Genomic DNA, 26,150 nt, shown 5'->3' on the forward strand with positions numbered 1-26,150 from the left:
AAAAAAAGTTAAAAAAAAAAAAGATTTTTTTTCACCAAAAGGCCACCTGGACAATAGGGGTAAGACATGCATAGGTAAATATAATATAAAAGATGAAAAAATGGCATGAACAAAAGGGTAGAGGAAACTAAACCCAGGATATTTTTGGAAAACTACATATAATGAATATCTACTGCAGGGAAATTTACTTGCCTATTTACCCAACACAGTTACCCACCTCTAAATATTAAACTGTATAAATTCATTCTTTAAATTATTATTCAGTGGTTTTTCAGTAATGTCTGACTCTTCTTGACCCTATTTGAAGTTTTCTTGGCAAAGATACTGAAGTAGTTTGCCATTTCAGCTCATTTGACAGATAAGGAAACTGAGGCAAACAGGGTTAAGTGACTTGCCCTGGGTCATATAGCTAGTAAGTGTCTGAGTCTGGATTTGAACTCAGGAAGATGAGTATTCCTGATTCCATGCCTGCCACTCTATCTACTGTGCCACCTAGCTGCCTCATCCTTTAAATAAATAATTTCATTTCTCTTTTTCCTTTTCTAATTTTTTGCTTTGTTTTCTTTTTTCATATTTTTTTAACAGTCAACCACTTACTAACGCTTACTTAGCACAGTGTCTGGCAATGAGTAAGGGTTTAATAAATGCTTTTTTTCATTCATTCAAACTAAGCCCTACTAATCATACTCTCAGTGCTAAAAGGCTATTTTCCTCTGTTCTAATTTCAATAAAATTATATTTTATAATCCTTCTGCTTTTGCCAACTTGAGAGGCATTAAATTAACCAATGTGCAGCATAGTAACAGCTAGTGTTTCTGTAGTATTTTAAGGGTTTGCAAAACATTTTACATATTGTATCTCATTTGATCCTCACAAAAACCCTGTGAAGTTAGGTGCTATTATTATTTCCATTTTCCAGATAAAGTAACTGAGATGGGGTGACTTGTCCATAGTCCTACAGCTAATCTTAATTGTGATTTTAATAGCATTTTTTCATTTAATTTTTAAAAGACCCAAAACATCTTTTAGAGTTTTATTTAATTCATGTATCCAAAATGACCTGCAAAGCTAGTGGCTAAACCCAATAAATCAAAATTAGTACAGTGTGCATGGAGTATAGGACTCCTAAAAGGGAGCGTTCCAAAATATTGATTGGTATATAATGACAGAGAAGTGCACAGAATTATTTCTTAAGAATATTTTCAGCAATGGTCAATAACCAAGATAGCTGGTGAAGTCTCTTGCAAAGGCCTCTGGGCCCTAAATGCAACCTAGTGATCAGGCCATTAGAACATTTTAGAAGACAATTGTTTGCTTTTGTTTTTCTTTAACAACTTCCTAACCCAGACTTTGGCATATTCAATCAATCACTGACGCCCCTGCTTGCTAATCCTACTGCCTGGCTTGATCGGTGCTAATTGCAGAGGAAAGTGTAACCTTCATAAAAGATCGATTGCTTCATTGTCTTGAGGACTCATGGTCCTCTCAACCTTTGCCAAAAAGACAGGCTAACACAGATCCTGTTGTCTCCTTCTCCTCTGCACCAGCTTGAGCCCTCTGAGCGATGCAGTCCTGATAGAAGTAACACAACAGTTTGTGAGGCCATCTGCCCAGTGGAAGACCCACCTGCCTCATCTCTTTGGCTCCCCTCTCTGTCTCTCTTTGGAGAACCCCCCCTCACCTGGCATTGTTTCTGGAAGCAAATGGGCTCCCTGTTGGGGAGCTCAATCTGTCACTCTCAGGGTTGACAAGGCTTTAACAGACTGCCCTTTTGAAGAGCAAGTCTGTCTGGGTCAGTCTCTCCATACCAAGTGAAGAAGTAGTGGCTCTAGGTCGTAGGTAATTGCCTTATGGTCTAAATAGCACCCTCATCCCCACCAACAGCCCCCTCACTCTGCAGCATCCAAAATGCAAAAGGTCAAGGAAGGTTTTAAATGCAGAGCAGCTCAGAGTTAGTGTGTTTGTGCAAGATCTTCAAGATTCAAACCTCTCCGTCCCACTGAAGACATATTTATGTAGCCTGGGGGTGCCTCAGTCTGTCCTCTTCCTCTCAGCTACATGCTGAATCTCATTGGAATAGTTATTTATTCAAATTCACAGCTCCAGCCAAGCCCCTGTTAATATCCTTCTTTAAACCAAACCAAGCCAGATGATAAAACGATAGAGTATTGGACTTGGATTCTGGAAGTTTGTTGTTATTGTTGAGTCACTCTTTGTGACGCCATTTGGTGTTTTCTTAGCAAAGATACTGGAGTGGTTTGCCATTTCCTTCTCCAGTTCACTTTACAGATGAGGAAACTGGGGCATACAGGATTAAGTGACTTGCCCAGGGTCATACAGCTAGTAAGTGTCTGACACTAGACTTGAACTCACAAAGAGGAGTCTTCCTGACTCCAGGAGGGCTCTATCCACTGTGCCACCCACCTGCCCTGCAGTCAGGAAGACCTAAGTTCATATTTTTTTTTTGACTAAGCAATGGGGTTAAGTGATTTGCCTGGGGTCACACAGCTAGTAAATGTCAAGTGTCCAAGGCCAGATTTGAACTCAGGTCCTCCTGACTCCAGGGCTGGTGCTCTATCCACTGTACCACCTAACTGCCCCCTAAGTTCAAATCTTGCCTCACCTACTAGTTATAGAGCTCTGAACAAGTCTTTGCATGCCTCAGTTTTTTCATCTTTACCTTAAAATGAGGGTTTTATACCTGATAACCTCTAAAGTTCCTTCTAGCTCTAAATCAGCTATACCACCTTGCTGCAGTACCCAAGATAATGATACAGAATAGAATCAGGGATTAATTACTTTCAGCACCAATTACCATAGCTACCATCCCCAGTATGTCTCCTGGGAGTGTTAGTCAACTCCCAATTAACCCTCTGTTCTTCAATACAGTGAGAAAAGGACATATCAATTTATTGACAATTTATTGAAAGTTTCTAAAGATACTGAAAAAAGCTGAAATCTAGGCTACATTCACCTCTATTGGCACTGTAGTCATTTCAATCATGGTTGACATTTATCCCCATCTCTCTCATCTACTTCCCTCATGAGACTCTCCAGCTTTTTTAATTGTGTTCAGTGAAAGTGTGCATATACAAATAGGGAAACTGAGGGATGTCACCATCCTGCTGGTGCAGCCCAGGAACTGCCTTGTGGCAACAATAGCCCAAAGCGAATTGCCTCCAATAAATGGGACTCTCTTGGTCTCAAACACTCTGCGAGCATGGCATCTACATATAGACATACACACTCCTTCATCTATGTGTTTGTCAGGATCTAGGCTAGAGGTTCTTAACCTTTTCTGAGCCATAGATTGCTTTGACAATCTGGTGGAGCCTTGTCAAAATAATGTTTCTAAATGTATAAAATAATTATTATAACATAATATGATGTGATGTGATATGACATGATGAGGGTAGCAAGGTGGCACAGTGGATAGAGCACCAGGCCTGGAGTCAGGAAGACCTGAGTTCAATCCAGCCTCAGACACTTCCCGGCTATGTAACCCTGGGCAAGTCACTTAACCCTGTGTGCCTCAGTTTCCTCATCTATAAAATGCGCTTGAGAAGGAAATGGCAAACCACTCCAGTATTTCTGCCAAGAAAACCCCAAATGGAGTCATAAAGAGTTGAACACAACTAAAACAACTCAATGACAAAAATGACATGTCAAAATAACATAACATGATATAATATGACATGATATAACATAACCTAATATCATATTATAATATAATAAGTGTTCCGTACTACAAAGGATTACAAAAGAAATCAATTACATTGAAATGGTCTTAAAAAAATTTTTAACCTAATACACAGATCCCAGGTTAAAAATTCCTGATGTAGGTTATGGAGAAGAGATACCATTTCTCTAAAGAGAAATAATTTAGTTAGTAAAGGCAGTATGGTGAAGTGGTCTTCGTTGAACCTGGAGTCTGAAGACATAGGGTTTAAATGCTATGACCTCTGCCAAGTCAATTCACCTCTCTGAACCTCAGTTTCCTCACCTATAAAATGGGTATATCATAAACTGTGTGTGAGGATGAAATAAGGTTATGTAATGCTGTAAAGCTGTAAAGTCTTTCACAAAAGTATGATAGTTTCGTTATTTTAAGAAAGGCCACTCATTCTAAGAGTCACATAGGAATGACAAGTGCCCATTAGCTGCCATCAGAAAGAGTCTGTTTCCGTGCCACTCCTCCCTCAGAGATTTGAATCTACTTTATCACCTCTCCAGGATGGTGAAAATTGTTTGACATCATGAGCTTTATTCTAAAATGAGCCCTCTTTACCCATGTGGGTAAAAAGCAGTACAGGAAAAAGAATGCTGACTCAGCAAACAAGACTTGACTTTGAGCCCTGGTTCTACTTCTTAACTACCTGTTTGATCTTAGGCAAGTCCCTTAACTTTTCAGGAGTCTTTTCTGGTTCCACCCACTACCACTGGCCCCCACCTCCATTGAGAGAGAGAGAGAGAGAGAGAGAGAGAGAGAGAGAGAGAGAGAGAGAGAGAGAGAGAGAGAGAGAGAGAGAGAGAGGGGCAAATATTGGAGGGCTTTGGGAAAATAGGCACATTGATAAACTGTTGGTGGAACTACAAATAGGTCCAACTTAAAATTTGGAATTATACACAAAAAGTTACTAAAAAAGTGCATGTCCTTTAACTCTGCTATACCACTATACCCTATGCCCTATACTCCAAAGGTATCAAAGAAATTGGAAAAGGTCCTAAATGGATTGTCGTCCTTTTTCTTGTTGATTTGACTTGACTTTGGAGACTTGTCAGCTGACCACAAGAATATGAATTTTAATCGTGACTTTGTTACTTATATTGCCTATATATCTTCAGGCAAGGTATTCAATCTCACTGGGCCTCAGTTTCTCCATCTAAAAATGAGAGAATTGGAGTAGATCACCTTTAAAATACCTATCTAGCATGTAGCATAGTTTTGTATGTTATATAAATAAATAAATAAATTTTTGCTTCATTTATTTCTAGCCCTATGATGTCTCTCCCTGCAATTATTGGTGGTATAAATCACAAAAGAAAAAATATGCATGGATTTGAGTTACAAATTACAATTGTGGCCAGCCTTTTTTTGTCTTGTTTTGAGGGAGCTATGCGATTGGTGCTATTACTTGTGGGTACAAAATCTGGGGAACATAGAGTTGGCTGAGTGGAGACTTGGTCTTAACATCCAGACCAGCTGGTGATGTTTTTCCCCATGGTAGTTTGGGTCTTCTGTGGATGGCTGAAGAAGCTGAGACTCCTTTTCCCAGGACTGACAATTATATGAAGCAGGCCAATGAGTAACATAGGTCTCTGCCATTGATTATCAGGTATTACAATCCAATAAAAATGAATACTGGACTAAGTGTCAGCAACCCTGGATCTTGGTGCAGACTGCTGATTTCCTCTGTGCTCTTAGGTAAATCATAGGATTGTAGATTTAGAGCTGGTAGGTATCTTAAAGATGATCTACTCCAACTCCCTCATTTTTACAGATGGGGAAACTGAGAGGTTAAATACCTTGCCCAAAGACACATAGACAGTATAATTAGCAAAGCCACACTTTAAACTCAGATTCTTAAACTTCAAAGTCAAGTCAATCAGCATTTATTTAGCACCTACTGTGTGCCAGGCATTATGCTAAGCACTGGCTAAAGAAAGGCAAAAACAGCCTCTGCCCTCAACTAGCTCACAATCGAAAGAGGGAGACAACCTGCAAATAACCTTTGTACAAACAAGATACCTACAGGATTCATCGGAGTTAATCTCAGAGGGAAGTCCATCATTCTATCTGCTGCCCTACTCTGCCTCCCTTCATCACCTAATTTTCCTGTACCTCAGTTTCCTCACCTATGGAATAGGAATAATACAACCTATGTTAAAGTCATTGATCCTTTTTGCACACATAAGTTATCACTGTTTCAGGCACCTGAAACCCAGTCAAGATCCCTAACTGTTGAAAATAGCACTTGTTGATTTCTTCTCTTTCATGTGGTTATGAAATTGCTAGGCCAAACTTACTTCTGAGATAATCTTAAATTTGTTCTTCCCCTTACTTTCTGAGAGGATGTCAAAAAACATTATTAGTTCTTACTTCCTTTTGCAAGGGAGTATATTTAATTTTTTAAACTATGTTAATTTTATGCAGTATTAGGTTGGAAAGTGGACTGTGTTTATCTTCTCTGACTACAGAATAGGGGGAGAGAGAGAATGCATCTGTCTGCTGAGCACAAGCAGAATCAAATAATGCATGGCCCCAGGGTTCCAAGGTTTTCCAAACCTTCTTCCCTTAAGGAAGGTCTTTAGGTAGAGGATTGAGAGGCCCACCAGTTGTTGATGCTTTAGAGGGAATCCTTCTTTAGAATAGGCTTAAACTATCTGGTTTTCAGGGTCCCTTCCAGCTCTGAGATTCTGCTCTTATTCTGATCCTGAGATCCTCTGGTGGGGGAGGGGTCCTTCTCTTTCCATGCTCACTCCCTCCCTCTTCCGTGCCCCACCCAGCCAGGCACTGCAGAAGCTGAGGAAGCCATACAGATAGGCTCCAAGTCATGAACTCAGAACTTTGAAAAGTCTGTACAGTTCTTCTGCTGCTGTATCTATTCAGACTTTCCCACCATCTCCTTATTTCTCCTGGGTCATTTGGTGCCTGAGGACCTACTTCAGAGTTGTCAGTCAATGGCAGTTAGGTGGTGCAGTAGATTGTGCTGGGCCTAGAGTCAGGAAGACTCATCTTCCCGAGTTCAAATCTGGCCTCAGCTACTTCTAGCTGTGTCACCCTGAGCAAGTCACAACTCCATTTGCCTCAGTTCCTCATCTGCAAAATGATCTGGAGAAAGAAATGTCAAACTACCTTTGCCAAGAAAATCCCAAATGAGGTCACGAAGAGTCAGACAAAACTGAACAGTGACAACAACAGTAATGCTTTACATTTATATCATAAGCAGCCTGGTGTAGTGGACAGAGTGCTGAACTTGGAGTCAGGAGACCCTGGGTTCAAAAGTTCCCTCAGGAAGGGGATAAGAGAAGGGGGGGGTGGAGATAGAAGGGAGGGCAGATTAGGGGAAGGGGCATTCAGAATGTATACCATCTTGGGGTTGAGGGAGGAACAAGATGGGGAAAAAATTTGGAGCTCAAAATCTTGTGGAAGTGAATGTTGAAAACCAAAAATAAATACATTAATAAAATAAACAAATGTCTAATAAATAGATATTTATTAGCTGTATGACCATGGACATTAACTTCTCTGTGCCTTGGTTTCCCCACTTGTAAAATAGGGCTAATAATATGCTGCCTCATGGGTGATTGTGCCACTTAAGTTAGATGATCAATGTAAAGCGCTTGTAAACTTTAAATGTTTGTGTGACTGTGTGTGTGTGTGTGTGTGTGTGTGTGTGTGTGTGTGTGTGTTTGTAGGACAGAGACGGCACATGCTGTAGTAGATAGCAAGCTGACCTTGGAGTCAGGAAGAACTGGGTTCAAGATGCAACTCTGACCTATTCTGGCTATGTGATCCTCCCTGAACATACTCCTTAACCTCTTAATGCCTAAACCAACTCTCTAAGCCTCTAAGTTACAGAGCAGGCACCCCCTAACATGTGTGTATGTATGTGTATACATTTTTGTATATGTATATATAATATACATACATGTGTATATACATGTGTCTACATTTATCTACCTATGTGTGCACATGCATGTACACATACATGTGTTCACATACAAGTGTATGTGTGTCTTCATTATGCATATGTAATTCATTATCCTGGTAACTATTCAGAGCTCTAAATATCTCGCAGATACCACAGACAACAGATATGTTTTCCATCTTAATACCATGGAAAGTCAGAAACACAATGGAAAGCCATCTTCAAGGTTATGTAGTGAGAATTTACAGCAGAAAAGGGGACAAAAGCTGACCCTCCCACCCCATCCCTTTCCCTGTTGGAAAAGACACATCTAGTCTGCTGTCTTAGTGGAACGTTTTCATTTTTTCATCTGTTTGACTCCTGCCTTGCCCAATTTTTCATCCCAAACTTTACCCCTGTCAGAGCTAGCAGGAAGGGGCCTCTGCCTGACAGGAGTTGCTGCCCTTCGGTCTCTCATGCAGAGTCATCTCTTAATGTAGCTCCCAAGGCCGCTGCGCTTTCTTCCATCCGAGGGAGGGCATCGCATAGGAGCCAAGGACATTCAAGAGCAGACTTGAAGGTCCTTCTCCTTGCCCTGATTGTTTTCTGTCATCACACTCTGACAAAAGAAATTTTAGGGAGGCTCCTGGTGCCACAGATGCTTCAACTGCCAATGTTTTGACCTTTTTTTTCCTTTCTCAGCCATTCATCCTGTGGTCTTCCCGGGTGGGATAGAAAAAGAAGGCCTTCCTAAGCATTTCACATTGGTAAAGGCTTCCACAATTATACATTGCTTCCTGATTCTATAGCCCTTGGGAGTAGACCCACCATCAGCCTGATGCCCCATTTTACAGATGGAGAAACCAAGACATAGAAATAAATTATCCTGGGCTTTGAATTTAAGCTGGAACCTTGGACCATGCTTCCAAGATAATACTCCTCTGTTATTGTGGGACTTTATTTGACTCAATTCATCCAGTTTTGCCCACAAAACTTGCCTACTTAAGAACCATCAAGATCAGACTCCAGCCGGATAGAGAAGCCCAAAAGTGGCTGATCAGAATCAGAGAGGCAGTAATCACAGAAGGCAATGTAGAGAGCAGAGATTATGTGTTTTTTGCTATCTTTAGTATTACACCACATGGGCATAATTAAAATGACCAGTCTTGATCCTGAAGAAGAGTTGAAAAAATGTACCTCCTTCTCCTCATTATGGAAGTGGTAGACAACGAGAGCAGAATATTACATATGCTATCAGACACATTCAATGCGTCCATTGATTTTGCTGAACTGTTGGTAATATATCTGGAAATGAATGGGATATGTATAAAAAGGTATCAGTCAAATATTTTATATATATACACAAAGGTGCAATATACATGTATATATATATATATGTTTTTATTATGTGAATATATATACAACATATTCCAATAGCTGGTGTTGTATGCTTTGTGAAAGTCTGACATAACTGCTTACATATATATGTATGTATTTATACATGTGTATGTGTATACTTGCATGCATACTATATATGTATGTGCACATATGTAGTATATACACCGTAGCCGGTATTGTATACTCTGCAATGATCCAACATAATTATGTACACCTTTGTGCATCATAGGAGTTCTTTAGTAATCACAATAGAGGAGAGAGAAGGAAGAGAGGAGAAGCTTTATACCTTAGCAAACGAGAAAGAAGAATCCAAGTAAGCCTCTCTTGTTTAGGTGAATACTTAGTCTGAACAGGGGGCTGGCTAATCCTAAACCACCTCCCCAGACCTGCCTAAATAACAGGCAGTGGCATACTGAACTAACTCTAGCCTTTTCATCTAGCTGTTCAAATATGCATTGTTCAGAGGTCTTTTCCTCTGGCCTGCATGCTGCAGTTCATTTTGCCCATTTTGCATCATTCTTAGATGAATTCTTTTCTAAGGCATCTTTAATTTTATATGACTTTTTTTCTGAATTTCTGATACTAACTAGCCAGTAACTTTGACCAGTCATTTAAGAACCCTGAGCCTCAACTTCCTATTCCATAAAATGAGAGAGTAGAATGGATTCAATTCAATTAATATTGCTAGGTGCCTACTATATGCATGCAATGATGCCAGGTGCTTGGGATATGAAAACAAAAATGAAACAGCCCCTGCTCTCAACAACTTTACAATCTACTTCATGATTACAACAGAGATGTGTTGGTAAATGTTTAACAACTGGCTCTCTGAGGGGGAAAGTGTACTCATGACACACTTGGAAGTTTTATCTTCGTTATCTACATTTTTTCCATTACTTTCTGGAGTCAAGACAATCAACAAAACAATAATTCAAGCCCTGGCTTGCAGCATTTGCCATTTTCCAAAATACTTGCACTGAAAATTTAAAAATCATCTCTCACAAGCCAGTTCGAGCTGGCTTCAACACATCTCTGGGTACAACATGTGTTGTATTTCATGCCTGACTACGAACTGCATCCTATGGACTACGTCTCTCAGAAGGCTTTGAGGCAAAAAGTACAAGAATCCCGAAAGTGACATCCCAAGCGTTTGTGAATACATGGGAGTCACTGTGTATAGACCTTCAAGGAGGAGATTAGAAGGATTAAAGGACAGACAGAGGAAATAGAAGTTGACCATTTACCATCTTTTCCCCTAGAGGCAAGAAAGTGCAATGAGTAGGCTCTCCAGAATCTTCAGTGCTAATGCAAATAGGAGTGGGACCCTAGCTTAAGTACCAATGTTCACAGCAGGGAAATCGGGCCTGAGTTAATAACATAGATAGATAGCCAACAGGTGAGAAGCCACTCAAACCAAAGGGAAAAGTTGGTGCTAATTGATGCCCAGCAGGAGGCAGGAAGTTTTCATTAAACCAATTACATTTTTGTTTCTTTTACCCCTTCAGAGGGAGGCAGGGAGAATAGGATTCCTCCCTGTGGGAATGCGGTGAATTAAGATGGTTGCAGCTTCTGAGATATAGGCTGCTGTTTGTTTTTTTCATTCAACTTTTATCTAATCCAATTAAACTGCTTACTAAGATTATAATCCTTTGCACAGATGTTTGATCAACATGGTCCACTGGGAAGGAATGGAATGGACAATGTCCATGGAACAATAGGAGGCAAGCAAGGACAATCATATGAACAATAGGATGCAAGCAAATGGATTAATGAATCAACATTTATTAAGTGCCTACTATGTGCTGCGTACTGGCTAAATGCTGAGGATACAAAAAGAGATAATGGATAGTTTAAAAAAAGAGAGAAAATTAGTCATACTCCTGGATGAGATTCCTAGATGAGAAGGACCCAGGGTTGACATGACAGTATGGGTAACACATTTGACAGTCATCCCTGGCCATGGCCTTGACTGTTGATGGAAGACCATACAAATATGATGCTGCAACATACTCCCATTACATAAACAAATAAGTAATTATAAGGTCATTTGAGAAGGACAGAATACTAATAGCTGAGAGGATGAGGGAGAGACAACACTTGAACTGAGCCTTGAAGAAAGAAAAAGATTCTAAAAAACAGAATAAAGGGGGAATGCATTCCAGGCACTGGGAACTTAAGTACCCTCAAAGGGCCCTTATAGAGCAGCTAGGTGATGCAGGGGATAGAGTGATGGGCCTGGAATCAAAACAAACTCATTTTTCTGAGTTCAAATCTAGCCTCAGACACTTAATAGCTGTGTGACCCAGGGCAAGTCACATACTCCTGCTTCCCTCAGTTTTCTGTAATGTGTAAAATGAAATAGAGAAGGAAATGGTGAACCACTGCAATGTCTTTGCCAAGAAAATCCCAAATGGGGTCACCAAGAGTTGAACATATCTGAAATGACTGGACAAGAAAGGGCCTTATAAGGCTAAGATTTTAAGTTATTTATAGGTGAACATGACTTCAAATTTCTCAAGACACTTTAATAATATCTGAGCCTTAAATTCAAAGAGATTTCAGACTTCAATAATTTTTTTTTTTTACTTTGTTCAGGTAAAAGAAGAGCCATGGTCCCTGTGGACAAAATAATGAAGATTCATTTGTCTTTCAGGTCTGTCATTTTCCCTTTCCTTGACTTTTTCCTCACTTCCAGCTCCCTTTCCTTACTCATAAACTTAAAATAATAGTTCCTTTCCACCTCTGCAATGTTGAGATATCATTATTTTATACACTTACCTTTGGGTAAGCCCTTGCCTTAAGCCATTCCAGACGACAGCTGCCTTGGTCGTGAATCCCAATGTTTTATTAGCTTTCATGGTCAGGAAATGCTTCCTTCGATTGAAACTTCCTATATCCTCCTGTGGTTCTAATTCATATATTCTTGTTAGAGCTTCAGTCAAACTGGAGAAGGTATGAGCAGACTATAGAGCATAGGAAAAAGCCCTGGGGAGTTTAGAGTGCCACAAGCTCAGAGTATATCAATAGAGTGACCAGCAACCCAAAAGACTAGCGGGAGCTTAGGTTGCACGGATAGAAACACAAAGTACAGAACAATAGAGATTAGAGGCTAACCATGCTTTGCTCTGGTCAGACTATATCTAGAATAGTCTTGTGTTTAGCTAGGAAGAGTGCAGACAAGCTGGATTGCATCATGAGGGAGCCATTAATAGGGTGAGGAAACTCTAGACTGGCCAATGCAAAGTACAGTTAAAAGAACTGGGGATGTTTAGTGCTGGGAAGAGAGAAGACATGTTGTCTGTGCTGGGGGAGGGGGAGGGAGAAAGGGTGTGAAAGCTGTCTTCAAGTATCCCAGGGTTTGGAAGGGTTGTAGTGGGGAGGTAGAGGAGGAAGGGAAGAGGGATTACAATTTTGTTCAGTTAGGTCCCAGAAGGAAGAATCATAGATAATGGGTAGAAAGAAGTTGCAGAGAGCAAACTTGGCTTAATACCAGGAAAAATTTCCTGACAATTAGAGCTGTGAATAAAAATGTCATGGGCTGCCTGTATAGGTAATGGCTTCCCACTCACTGAGGTTTTCAATCAAAGGCTGAACGACCACTTATCAGGGATATTGAGGAAAGGATTTCTGTGCAAGTAAAAGGGAAGGGAAGGGAAGGGTAGGGAAGGAAAGAGAAGAGAAGGGAATAAACATTTATATAGCAACTAGTATGTACCAAGCACTGTGCTTTACAAATATTCTGTCATTTGACCTTCACAAAAAGACTGCAAGGCAGGTGCTTTGATTACCCCTGTTTTACAGATGAGGAAACTGAAGCATGCAAAGGTTAAGTGATTTGCCCAAGGATACACGGCTAGTATCTGAAGTCAAATTTGAACTCAAGTCTTCCTGATTCCAGGCCCAGTACTCTGTCCACCTGTGCCACCTAGCTGGACTAGAGATCCCTTCCAACTCAGAATTTATTTTTCTACGAACACCAAATTCTAGAAAAGAGCCCTTCATCTATCTTTGATATCTATCAAAAAAGTTATTGATTCTCCATCCCCCTAAGTAATTCCAATATAGATTTTTCAAAACCTGGCTAAAGAATCCTAGTCCGTAGGGTTGAACCATTTCTATTGGGAAAGATAGATCACAGATTTAGAGTTGGAAGGTACTTTTTTTTATTGTTCAGTTGTTTTCAGTTGTGTCCAACTTCATGACCCCATTTGGGGTTTTCTTGACAAAGATACTGGAGTGGTTTGCCATTTCCACCTACAGCTCATTTGACAGATGAGGAAACTGAGGCAAACAGAGCTAAGTGACTTGCTCAGGGTCACATAGCTAGTAAGTGTCTAAGGCCAGATTTAAACTCAGGAAGAAGAGTCTCCCTGCCTCCAAGCCTGGCACTCTATCCACTGCACCACCTCGCTGCCACTCATTGACAGCTCTGAAGCAGGTCCTCAGAGGCACTGACAGACCCAAAAGAAATAAGGAGGTCATGGGAGAGTCCAGAGGTTTCAAACACAGGTGGCAACACTAACTAGTGTGGCCAGGATCAGATCAAAGACACACTTCTCCAATCCAATCTCCTCATTTTACAGATGAGGAAACTGAAACATTTAGTACTGTGCCTCAAGCATAGTGAGTGCTTAACAAATGCTTTCTGACTTGACTTCCCCAAGATCACATAGGTAGCAAATGACAGAATCAGGATTTGAACCCAGGTTCCCACCATTGCTGCTGTTCAGTTGTGCCTGACTCTTCATGACTCCATTTGGGGTTTTCTTGGCAGAGACACTGGAGTGGTTTGCCATTTCCTTCCCTGGATCGTTTTATCGATGAGAAACTGAGGCAAACAGGGTGAAGTGACTTGCCCAGGGTAGCACATCTAGGAAGTATCTAAGGTCAGATTTGAACTCAGGTCTTCCTGACTCCAGGCCCTGAACTCTATTGGCTGTACCACATAGCTTCCACACTGTCAAATTCCCAGGGTAGTTGACACAAAGGCAGAGTTTCTAAGAGCAGCAGGTGCCTACTGCCTCTTTTATCCCCACTGGAAATGAACGAAAAATTCCAAGTTTATCAGAGGTCATGGAGCAAATGCTTCATTTTTACCTGTAGGCTGCTCCAATCCATCTCTTTTCTCAAACTTTTAATTAACGGGTTTCCTCTCCAGGTCATCTCCACACTCCTTGTGTGCCTTTAGTTACAGAGCTCAGAACCATGCATACTCTAGGGGCTGACTGCAGTCTGACCAGGATCTTCATTAATGGGGGGAAAGGTCCCTCCTACCTATAGCAATCTGATCCTGGGATCCTCACAGCTCCTCCATGTTCTACTTGTATCTATACACTCATTTCTATCCCACCATCAGGCTCACTTGGCTTCCAGCCTTCCAGCAGGAGACACATGTCTATGGCAAGAATTGAATCTGATGAGACTCCAGCCATATGACATTAATGTCTAAGACACACAGGCTTCATTACTTTGGGTGCTCATCTTACAGGAATCATTGTTTTGGTTTTTGTTCTGCTCCAGTGTCACTGAGTAACTGGATGTCATTGTGACAGTCACCATAGAAATGCACAGATGGATTTTAACCGTCCTCTTCTATTTTTCACTACCACTTAAATCCCTCCAATGAATACCAGGAGGCCACGTGCCTTGTCAGCTATGGAAGCGAGTACAGGCTCCTCTCTCCACTCCCCATGGCTCATCCTAGGGGTGGAGGGGTGGTAAGGGGGGAGAGAAGAGTGTTTCATTTTTTTCCTTAAGGTTAGTTAAATTGTTTTCTCTTTACCATTTGAGGAATAGTTCTCCTCAGCTTTTAAATTTGGTGCTCAGGTCTCTGCATGTTTTCTGTAAGATTACTCTTATTAAGTGGCATCCACGGCAGTCGGTTGACATCTCTAGGATGTGTTCCAGCCAGGAGCTTGGTGGGCAGCCCGTGCCTGGAATCTAGGACCTGAGCATTAGTTCCCTTTTGAATGCTGAGATTATCATGAGGAAGGACATAGTCCAGTGGAGATGACTGGGGGATGTGCCTGATCAGAGGGGGGAAAGATTAGGAGGTTAACAGATTTTCAACCCTTTTCTTTCCCTTTCCCCATTCCCTTTTTGTTTTTTAGCAGCCAACTATTCCATTTTACTTTTTCTTAAAGTTTTTCAATTTAAAAGAGCTATGATTCTTGTTGAAAAGAGTATGGATTTCTTTTGGCTGTTTCTGACCAAAATAAAGAGAATTAGGGAGCTACTTCCAAAATCCTGGCTTTCAAAGATCTTAACACCTAAAAGAAAAAAAATGAAATCACAGCTCCTTTCTCATATAGATCACCACCACCACTTTTGCCATCATTATTGATTATCGTCATTGTCATCATCATCTGCAAAGTAAAGTGAGCAGAACCAGCACCTTATACACAGTAACAGCAATACCGTAACAATGATGATCAATTGTAAAAGATTTAGTTACACTGATCAGCACAGTGATCCAAGACAAAGGACCCATGATGAAGATGCTGTCTGCCTCCAGAGAGAGAGCTATTTAACTCTGAGTACAGATTGAAGCATATTATTTTTCACTTTCTTTATTTTTCTTGCTTTTTTGCAATAGGACTAATATAGAAATGTGTTTTGCATGACTTTTCATTTTTAAAAAAATTATCATCATCAGTTTTCCCCTTGGGAGTTGAGAAGAGTGTTCTTAGATATTCAGGAAAGATGTGGCTTCCTTTGTCCCCAAAAATACAATCATCAGGTGGGACAGTCCTTGAGAACTTCTCTCTAAGGATGGAAGGAGCACTTAGTAACCACTCACCTTGGTAATGCATCAAGAATTCTTCCCTGCTAAACCCTGGATGCGCTGCATTTGCCCATACAGAGCCCAGAAAACAACCAACGCCAGGGCCAAGGATCCTATTAGTATTGCTGTGCAGTAAGGGAAAAGTGAGCTTGGCATAATCAAAAGAATATTATATTGAAAGTCTGAGAACTGAGATCCAAGTCTTGTAACTTGTAGGTCACCTAAAGAGACCTCCCAGGGTCTCTCTTTCTCAGCTATAATGAAGAAGTTCAAAGAATCATAGATAGATGTAGAGCTGAAAGGGACCTCTAAGGTTACCTTATTTTATAGATGAGGAAACTAAATCCAGGGAGGATGTGATTTTCCCAAGACCAATGATGGAGGATACTACCCATCTCCTGACAGAGGATTAATGTACTCAAGATGTGGAATGAGGCCTATGTTTTTGGGCAAGGCCAATGTGGGGATACATTTTACATTTTAGTCAACTATGCATACTTACTATAAGGGCTGGAGTTTTTTCCCCTCCCAGGGATGGGGAGGAAAAGTTGGAGGGAGAGAAAATAAATGCCTAATCATTGAAAAGAAATTTTTTAAAGTTATTTCCTCACGATTTCATAGGAATTGATAGGGCAAGTATTCAAACTCAGGTACTGTGGCTCCAAATTCATCCATTGCACCATCCCTGATGGTCTTTAAACTCTCTTCCAGTTCCATATCTTTGACCATATGATCTCTATCCTTTCCTATCTAAGGGCATAAAAAGTGCCCAAGACATACTCACTTGACTATATCCTGGCTTCCATGCCCCTAGAGATTGCTTAATTCAATAAATATTTACTCAGAGCCTATTTTGAACAAAGTGCTGTTGTATATAAGGAGAAGGAGAAAGAAGATAAGTATTTATTAAGCACCTACCATGTGCTAGGCATTGTGCTTACACTTTACAATTATTATTTCATTTTCTCCTCACAAGAACCCTGGGAGGTAGGTGCTATTATTATCCCCATTTTACTGTTGAGGAAACTGAGGCAAACAGAGGTTAAGTGACTTGCCCAGGGTCCATAGCTTCTAAGTGTCTGAGGTTGGATTTGAACTCAGGTCTTCCTGACTCCAGGCCAATGCTCTATTCACTGTGCTATGCACAGGGGGTCCTTGCCCTTAAGAAGCTTAAAATCATAAAATGTGAGTTGGGAGGTGGGAGTGAGAAGATTAAGCAAATATACAAATATCCATTAATGGGAACTCTGATGTTGCTGAAGGACTGCCAGCAACTTCTGCCAGCTCTGCCTTGAGGTTTCTCAGAGCCTCAGGGTAATTAGCATAACTTCTCACTAGTTGTGGGAAGTGATGAGTGTGGATGAGGGGATTAGAAGAACAAATGCTTGAGTCCACCTTACAATCTTGTTGTTCAGTTGTGTACAACTCTCTGTGACCTCGTTTAGGGTTTTCTTGGCAAAGATACTGGAGTGTTTTGCTGTTTCCTTCTCTAGCTCATTTTACAATTGAGGAAACTGAGACAAAATGGTTAAGGGACTTACCCAGAGTCACACAGCTAGAAAGTCTCTGAGGCCAGATTTGAACTCAGAAAAGATGAGTCTTCCTGACTCCCAGCCCAGGGCTCTATCCATTGTGCCAGTAGCTACCCCTACACAACTGTAGTACAAAGCAGAATATGCTAAGATACAGTGTTGATCAAAGAGTAACCCCAGGATTGTGCATCTAAAGTTAGAAGGGACCTCAGAAGCACTCTAGTCCAAACCCATGCTTTTACAGTTGAGGATACTGAGGCCTAGCATGGTTAAATGATTTGCCCAAGGTCACACAGGTAGTAAGAATCTGAGGCAGGATTTGAACTCAGGACCCATGATTCCAGAACCCGTGCTGTTTCCACTGTTTCCCAATAAGGTTTCAGAGAAAAATATGTAAGGGAGGCGTCAGGGTAGAACAGAAACGGCACTGACTCTGGATATGGGCTGGAAGACTTGGGTTTAAATCTTGCCTCTGGCACTTATTGCTTATTGACCTCGGGAAAGTTATTTAAACTCCCTGGCCTTCAATGTCCTCATCTGTAATATCAGGGCATTAAACAAGATGACCCCTGAGGCATCTTCCAGCTCTAGAGTTATAATGCCATATAAGAAGTGACTCATGGAATAATATTAAAAGCTTACATTTCTATGCCTTATAGTTTTCAACGCTTTTTCCTCATCACAGCCCTGTGAGAGAGATAGTAAAAATATTATTACCCCCATTTTACAGATGGGGAAGTTGAGGCTCATGGTAACACAGATAATAAATATTGAAACAGTGGGGAATAGCTAAACAAATTGTAGTAGATGTTTGTGATGGAATACTACTCTGCCATGAGAAATGATGAGACTCAATGATTTCAGAAAAACATGGAAAGACGGGCATAAAATAGTGAAGAGCAGAACAAAGAGAATGTTGTATACAGTACCAGCAATGTTGTTTTAAGAACAACTTTGAGCAACCAAGTCATTCTGACTATTATAAATACTTAAATTAATCCCAAAGGTCCTATGAAGGAAGATGCTATTTGCATCTAGAGAAAGAACTGACATATGTGTGTGTATATATATACGTATATGTGTGTGTGTGTGTGTGTGTGTGTGTGTGTGTGTGTGTGTGTGTGTGTGTGTGTATATATATATGTACACACACATACATATTTGTGCCTAATGGTAGCCTCTGTAGGGTGGTGGGAGGAAGTTACATGACACTTTGTTGTATATTTAAAAGGAATAGCAAGTTGTACATAATAGATCTTCAGTTTCAGGTGCAATCCTCTTTTTTTCTATTCTATCTTGTTATGGAAATGCTTGTTTTATTTCTTAAATTCAGAATAAAAAGTAACAAAAATTTTTTTAAAATATTGAATCAGATTAAAACCCAGATCTCCTAAATAATTCATGAGATCATTGATTTAAATTGGGTTTTGATGCCTTGTATGCTGCTCCCAAGATTGAGAGCTGAAGGGGTCCTCAGGGTCACACAGCTGCCTAGGGGCAGATTCTGTATTAGTATTAGACCCTGGATCTCTTGCATGCGGTTTCAATGCTTCTTCTACGGGTGCCCTGTGTCACCTTGCTTCCTGCCTGTATATTTCCAGTTTGCTTCAGGAAGCTGTTGTTAGTCTGACTGTAAATGTATAATGTTAGTGCTGATTATAGCCCTTCAAGGAATTCAGTTAAGATGTTTGCTACTCATGATATTGGTGACTTAATCTTGCCGAAAAAGACAGCATCAGCCCCCTGAGCCCACCGTCCGTGCCCCAATCTAAGTTTATTTCATGAAATGTGCGATTAGGGCTTTCATCAGTGGCTTCTTTGCTAATAAAGTTTTTGTGTACTCAATTCTATCCACCAACTAGGAATCTTGAGGTGATCATTAACTCAGAAAAATATTTCCCTTTTTTCTTTTGGTCGTGTTTTGATTCTTAATGTCAAAGATTAGAGATGGGATGACACAACAAATGGCCAGATCCAAGCCCTCATTATCCACGAACCCATTGCATGCCCAACCAGATGTTACAGAGAATAAGTCATCCATAGAAGAATTATTGAGAAGGATATCACCCACTGCAAAATCAGTACAATCTTTCCCACAGGAGTAGGAGCAGTAAGCTGAAATGAAGAGAGGATTGACATTTCCATTTAAAGCTCCAGTAGCCTGCAGGCAATGTTTCAAGGATGTACAGAGCAAAAGAAGCATGAGGATGGCTATTTACTGATGCCTCCACTGTACCCTTGGCTTCAGTTTGGGGCAGGTGATAGGGTTGTCTCCATCTGCCATGTTCATTTGGGCTGTAGGTACATAGATTTAGAGGCAGAAGGGACCTTAGCGGTCTTAGTCCAACCCCGTCATTTTATAGATGGGGAAACTGAAACCCAAAGAGGTAAGTTGTTTTACTCATTTTTATCTGTGTATCCCCAGCACCTCACACAGTACTTGGCACATGGTAAATACTCAATAAATGCTTGGTGGTTGATTTGTTGACTTCTGGATCCACCTTCCCCTAAAGAGTTCACCTTATTGTTCTCCTTGACAAAAGCCAAGTCCCAGTGGCATCAGGCGAGAACATAGGAGGGACATCGCATAATCCAGAGTATGATCTGAAATCAGATCCGAAAGGAAGGCCATCTTAAATTCGCTTCTCTGAAGCTGCAGGTTTACATCTTATGTTCCGTGGAGATCTAATTTAGTCAAAATGGTGATCCGCCTCACTTGGTCCAGGTGAGCATTAAGGGCCTTGGGCTTCAGGTTGTCATTTTAACTTTTAACAAACAACACTGGTGCCCCAGAGGGAGTGGTCCATGGCTGGACAAGTTACAGGCAGCTATGTAAGGGAGTTAGGTGATACAATGGACAGAATGTTGGACTTAGAGTCAAAAAGATTTGAGTTCAAATTCTTCCTCAGACATTTAATAGTGGTAATAGTAAGCCTATAGCTTACAAGGTTGTTGCCAGGATCAAATGAGATAATATATGTAAAGCACTTTGTAAACCTTGAAGAACTATAGAGATGCTAGCTATTCAATTCAATAAGCTTTTCCTAAGCCCCTGCCACATGCAAGACCACCATGCTAGTCTCTAGGAAAATAAAGGTTCAAAAACAAAATCGGTCTTGCCTTCAAGGGACCTACATTTTCCTGAAAGGATACAACACAGACATGGACGAGTAAATGTGAAGTATATGCAAAGTAATTTCAAGAAATTCCTTTGAGCATTAGTAAATTAAAGAGCATTAACAACTGGGAAAATCAAGAAAAGCCTCTGATAAAAAGCAACATCTGAGCTGCTTTTAATGCTAGATTCCATGAATTCCTTCAGGGGTCAGGATCACCATTTCAGGTCCTGAGAGGGAATGGATGTGACTTGAGGGACCCCACAAATACATGAATCACATAATCAAGAGTGCAATAGGGAAGCAAAGTATTGCTTTTCTGGCACTAAAGATATTTTCATACTCATGGTATCTGCTTGGAAGGACAAGGCCAGCAACTTAAGTGACAGTATGGTGAGTATAGTGTAATGGATCAGGAACTGGACAAGGTATAAGAGAACACGGGCTCAAATTTTGCCTCGGACACTTACTAGTTATGTGACCTCGGGCAAGTCACAATCTCTCTGTGCCTCGATGTCTTCATTATCACAATGGAGAAGGTAGGGAAGGAGGAGGTTTGGAACGCGGTCTACAAAATTCCTTCCATCTCTAGACCTATGATGCTATGAACTTCTGAGTGCCTGGAAGTTCAGCCATAAGGATGGGAATAATGCTAGAGACAGGAAAGAGAACAGAACATGATCTGCTTTAACCTCGAGAAGATGTGAAGACCGCGAAAGATCAACCAGCAGATTCCCAAGAATCACCAGAAACAAGGATGAGCTAAAAATTGTACAGGTATGGGACTCATGGTGATATTCCACATAGACCGACAAAGACTTTGTTTCACTAGTGATAGGGTCGACCTAGAGAAGCTATTTCTTCTACCACAATGGTGGCACAGGGGCCATACGGCCCTAGAAGTGTCAAATTATTATCACTTTTAGTACATTATATTATAATATTTTATACTATTATATAATTTATATTGTTTTACTATTTTATATTATGTTGCTATATTACATTATGTTGTTATGTTATATTATGTTATATTTTAATAGTTTATATTTCCATATTATTTTAAGGTTTACAGAGCACTTTCTGGAACAGTCTATAAATTAGCCCAAGGTACAGACCCACAGTGCACAGTGCCTGGGATGTCCTAAAAATAGAAGCTAATTTAGCTGTCCACTTGCCAAGTCCGTTTTGCAGGCTGGGGCTAGGTGGTCCTACAGCTGCCCTCATTACTGCAGAATACCCGCTTTTCACTCCTTCCTTATGCTGTGGGGATTCTTGGTCAGACAGCTAATGGTGAAATGCCCAGGCTGTCTACAATATCAACAGAAGCCTTCAGCCAAATGGTGGGAGTTCTCTATGGGAGTCTGCCATAGCTGGATTACCTCCATCTGTATAGCTGTCAATGAATCACAGGTTCATGGGCTCACAGATTTAGTGCTTGAAGGGACCTCAAAAGCTATCTCATTTTACAGATGAAGAACTGAGATGCAGAGGGTTTTAAATTTCTTGCTCAAAGTTATATAGGTAAGGAACAAAACTGAGATTCCAACTTATTTCCTTTGATTCCAAATCCAGGGCTCTTTCCACTGTACTTACTGTCTCATTGACCTGTTGCAGGAGATCAAAGTAATAAGAGACTTTGCCCAAGATCCAAATTATAGTATAACTAGATTTTCATGCATTACTGTATGGGGGTAGGGAGGCAGTTTTGGTCATCTCCAAATGGCCTAGTTCATACTTGACCAAGTCAAACAATTCTTTCAAAAACTCATTTATGAGTGCTAGGGTTTTTTAAAGGATGATTTTGGACAAGGGACTATAGTTGATAAATGATTTTTGGGCTTGATGGAGTCCCCTGATGCCTCCATTCATATTTTCAGTCTGAAAGGGGAAAGAGCACCAAAGGCCTTCTCTGCTACTTATTGAAGAGTTCCTAGTGCCTCAACTGTTAGTTGGTTTCATCCATATATAGCATAGCCCAGACACCAAAATTGCAAAACATTATAACACAAATCCCACCTTAGCCCAGTGAACAGGAAAGTCTTAGGGCAAAATTCAAGTCCAATCTAAGAAGTAAAGTAACTCATGTGTATGGCCTGAATATTTGGGAGTAGTGCCTGGGGGTGATAGAGCAATAGAAGACACAATACCATAAATTGCTTAACTGGATAGAATCCAGGTACTAGGATTAAGTGGTAAGAAATAAAAAAAAATGCAACATTAAAAAATAAATAGTAAGATTTGGGAAGACAGATACAAGTTGTAGAGGACATTCCAAGTAGGGGAAACAATAAGAGCGAAGGTTCAAGGGAGGGAATAAATATGGCATTTGTGGTAACAGTAAAGAGGTTTGACCTGACTAGAGAAGGGAGTAATTGGCAAATACTGAGAGACAAATTTGGATAAGCCAAGTAGAGTCAGATTATGAGGGGTCTTGAATGCCAGAATATGGAATTTGGATAAATCCCTTACAACCAGAAATTCTTAACCTAGGGTCCATGAACTTGTTTTTTAAAAAATGTTTTGATATTTTTTTCAATGTGATTGGTTTCCTTAATAATCCTATGTACTTTATTTTATGGATTTCAAAACCTTTTTCTGAGAAGGTGTTCATAGGCTTTGGGCAGCTAGATAGTGCAGTGGATAGAGCTCCAGCCTGGAGTCAGCAGAAGGACCTAATTTCAAATCTTGCCTCAGACACTTACAAGCTGTGTGACCCTGGGCAAGTCACTTAACCCTATTTGCTTCAGTTTCCTCATCTGTAAAATGAGCTGGAGAAGGAAATGGCAAACCACTGCAGTACCTTCACCAAGAAAACTGCAAATAGGGTCACAAAGAGTCAGACACAACTGAAATGACTCAAAAACAACAATAACCATATGATTTGCCAAACTAATAGAAGGACCCATGACACAAAATGTAGTTAAGAAGCCCTGCTCTATATGTTTGATAGATCATAAGGGAAGATCCTTGAGGTTCTTTTTTGTTTTTATATTTTTCTCCTCAGTGCACACAGTAGGTACGTAATGATTATTTGTTTGAAACTGAAATGCAAAGCCAGAGAAAGGAGAACAGGTAAAAGGCAAGTTAGCAAAAAAAAATTTGTCAAGGCCTTAGTTTGGAGATTATCTTGGACCTTGCAAGTTTCCCTTGGAAAGGAAAGTTTCCCATACCCAGAGAGAGGCGATCCTCCATAAGGAGAAATGGTGGCTTGTCCAAAAAGGCTAAAACTTGAAGAACTGAAAGAAAAGTAGGTCTTTGGTACTGAGACTCAATCAAACCCTAAACTAGAAGGTATAAGGAACTTCATTAATTGTCCAAAAACTAACTTTGATGTTTTTTCTACTGAATAGTACTAAAGATATTTTTAAATACTCTATATTTTTGTAGTGTTTTTATATTTTCCCCGAGTACTTTCACACAATTTCTCATTAAACAGATCTTATCTATATCATATACCATATCCATGAGGCAAGACAACAGCATTACCCCCATTTTCTAGACTAGGAAACTCAGGCTTAAAGAGATGGATTGGCTTGCCCAAGATTAATAAGCTATGTAGGGGAAGAGCCAGAAATTTCATTTACTTTCCTTACTCCTAGTATGATGCTATTTCTATTCCATCTCACTGCCTTCCAACCTAAACTCTCCAACCTGAGAACCACTTTGAACTGGATCTGAACCTATAAATTTTCTAGCAGTATTAAACTGTGCTATTAAAATACCCCTGAAGGGCAGCTAGGTGGTGCAGTGGATAGAGCACCAGCCTGGAATCAGGAGGATCTGAGCTGAAATCCAGCCTCAGCCACATAATATTTCCTAACTCTGTGACTCTCAGCAAGTCATTTAACCCCAATTGCCTCACTAAAAAAAAAAATACTCCTGAATGAAGTGAACAGAACCAGGAGAACACTGTATACAGTAACAGCCACAATGTGCAATGACTAACTTTGACAGACTCATTTCCTCTCAGCAATGCAAGGATCCCAGACAACTCCAAAGGACTCACAATGGAAAATGCTGTCCACATCCAGAAAAAGAGCTACGGAGTCTGAATGCAAATAGACATCTCTTTGATATCTTTGTTTGTTTGTTTGTTTCTTCTTTCTCGTGGTTTCTCCCATTGGTTCTAATTGTTTACAACATGACTAATGTGAAAATAGGTTCAATATGAATGTATATGTAGAGACTATATCAGATTGTACGATGTCTTAGAGTTGGGGGAGGGGAGATATGGGGAGAAAATTTGGAACTAAAATCTCATGGAAATGAATGTTGAAAACTAAAAATAAACAAATAATTTGGGGCGGGGGGAAGCTAGGCAATGGGGTTAAGTGACTTGCCCAGGGTCACACAGCTAGTAAGTGGCAAGTGTCTGAGGCTGGATTTCAACTCAGGTACTCCTGACTCCAGGGCCAGTGCTATATCCATTGTACCACTAGCTGCCCCATAAATAAATTTTTTTTAAAACCCACAAAATAAACTAACAAACAAAAATACTCTCAAAAAATAAAATAAAATACTCTACATAACAAACTTACGCTTCATTTGAGTCCCTGCTTTACAGAGGGAAAGTCAAAATGAGTCTATTCTCAGGAGCCCAAGCAAACCAGGGCCTGAGATCAGCACTGAGAAAAGCAATTGGCAAACATGATAGTGTCTGCCCTCAAGGAGTTTATATTCTAGTTATATGATAGACAACATGTAAATAATTGGGTACATACAGGATATTTACAATCCATGGGAAAGAACCTCAGAGAGAAAAGTTGTAACATCTGCCAGGGGGCAAGATTGGAAAGGTATTCTACAGAATTTGAGCTGAGTCTTAAAGGAATCCAAGGATTCTAAAAGGCAGGGGTGAAGAAAGGACAGGAAAGTGGGGATAGTTGATACAAGAAGACAGACAGGAAACGGAGCGTCATTTGTGAAGTTTGGCAAGCAGGGCAGTATGGCAAGCAGGATCACAGAATTTGTGGAAAGAACTAATATGTAAGAAAATCAGAATGACAGAAATGGGCCAGATTAGGACGGGCTTTATGTTTGATCCACCATCTTCCCAGACTCACCACTTAGGTCTCATCCACGACTTCTTACTGGCTCTCACTCCCATATCCAATATGTTGCTAAGTCCTGTGAATTCCACCATCTCAGCATCTCTCCCGTGTGTCTGCTCCTGACACCACTACCGTCCTTCCACAGGTTCTCCTCACCTCACTCCTGGACCATTGCAATAGCCTGCTGGTTGGTTTCAGGCTCTGCCTCATGTCTTTCCCCACTCCAGCCAAAACTCCAATCAGTTATCAAATTGACCCCCAAAAGAAAAAAAGTCCCAGGAATTTTCATATTCAAAATTCAGAGGTTTTACCTCAAAGGAAAAAAAAATACTATAAACATTCAAGTACCAAGGAACTCACAGGATCACACAAGGCCTAGAAGCTTCTTAAAATGAGAGAACTTGGAATACAATATTCCAAAAGGCAAAAGAGATTGGCTAACAACCATGGTAACTTAATTTACAAAACTGAATACAAACCTACTGGGGAGAAGCAGATTTTTAATGAAATAAAGGACTTTAAAGCATTTCTGATGAAAAGACCAGAGCTGAGTATGGACTTTGAAATGCAAACAACAAGAGTCAAGAGAAACCTAAAAAGGAAAACAAAATTTTGAGGAATTAGAAGGACACATATTT

The sequence above is a fragment of the Phascolarctos cinereus genome, unplaced genomic scaffold (genome assembly GCF_003287225.1).
Source record: "Phascolarctos cinereus isolate Bilbo 61053 unplaced genomic scaffold, phaCin_HiC Scaffold_5;HRSCAF=322, whole genome shotgun sequence".
In the NCBI taxonomy this organism is placed as follows: domain Eukaryota; kingdom Metazoa; phylum Chordata; class Mammalia; order Diprotodontia; family Phascolarctidae; genus Phascolarctos; species Phascolarctos cinereus.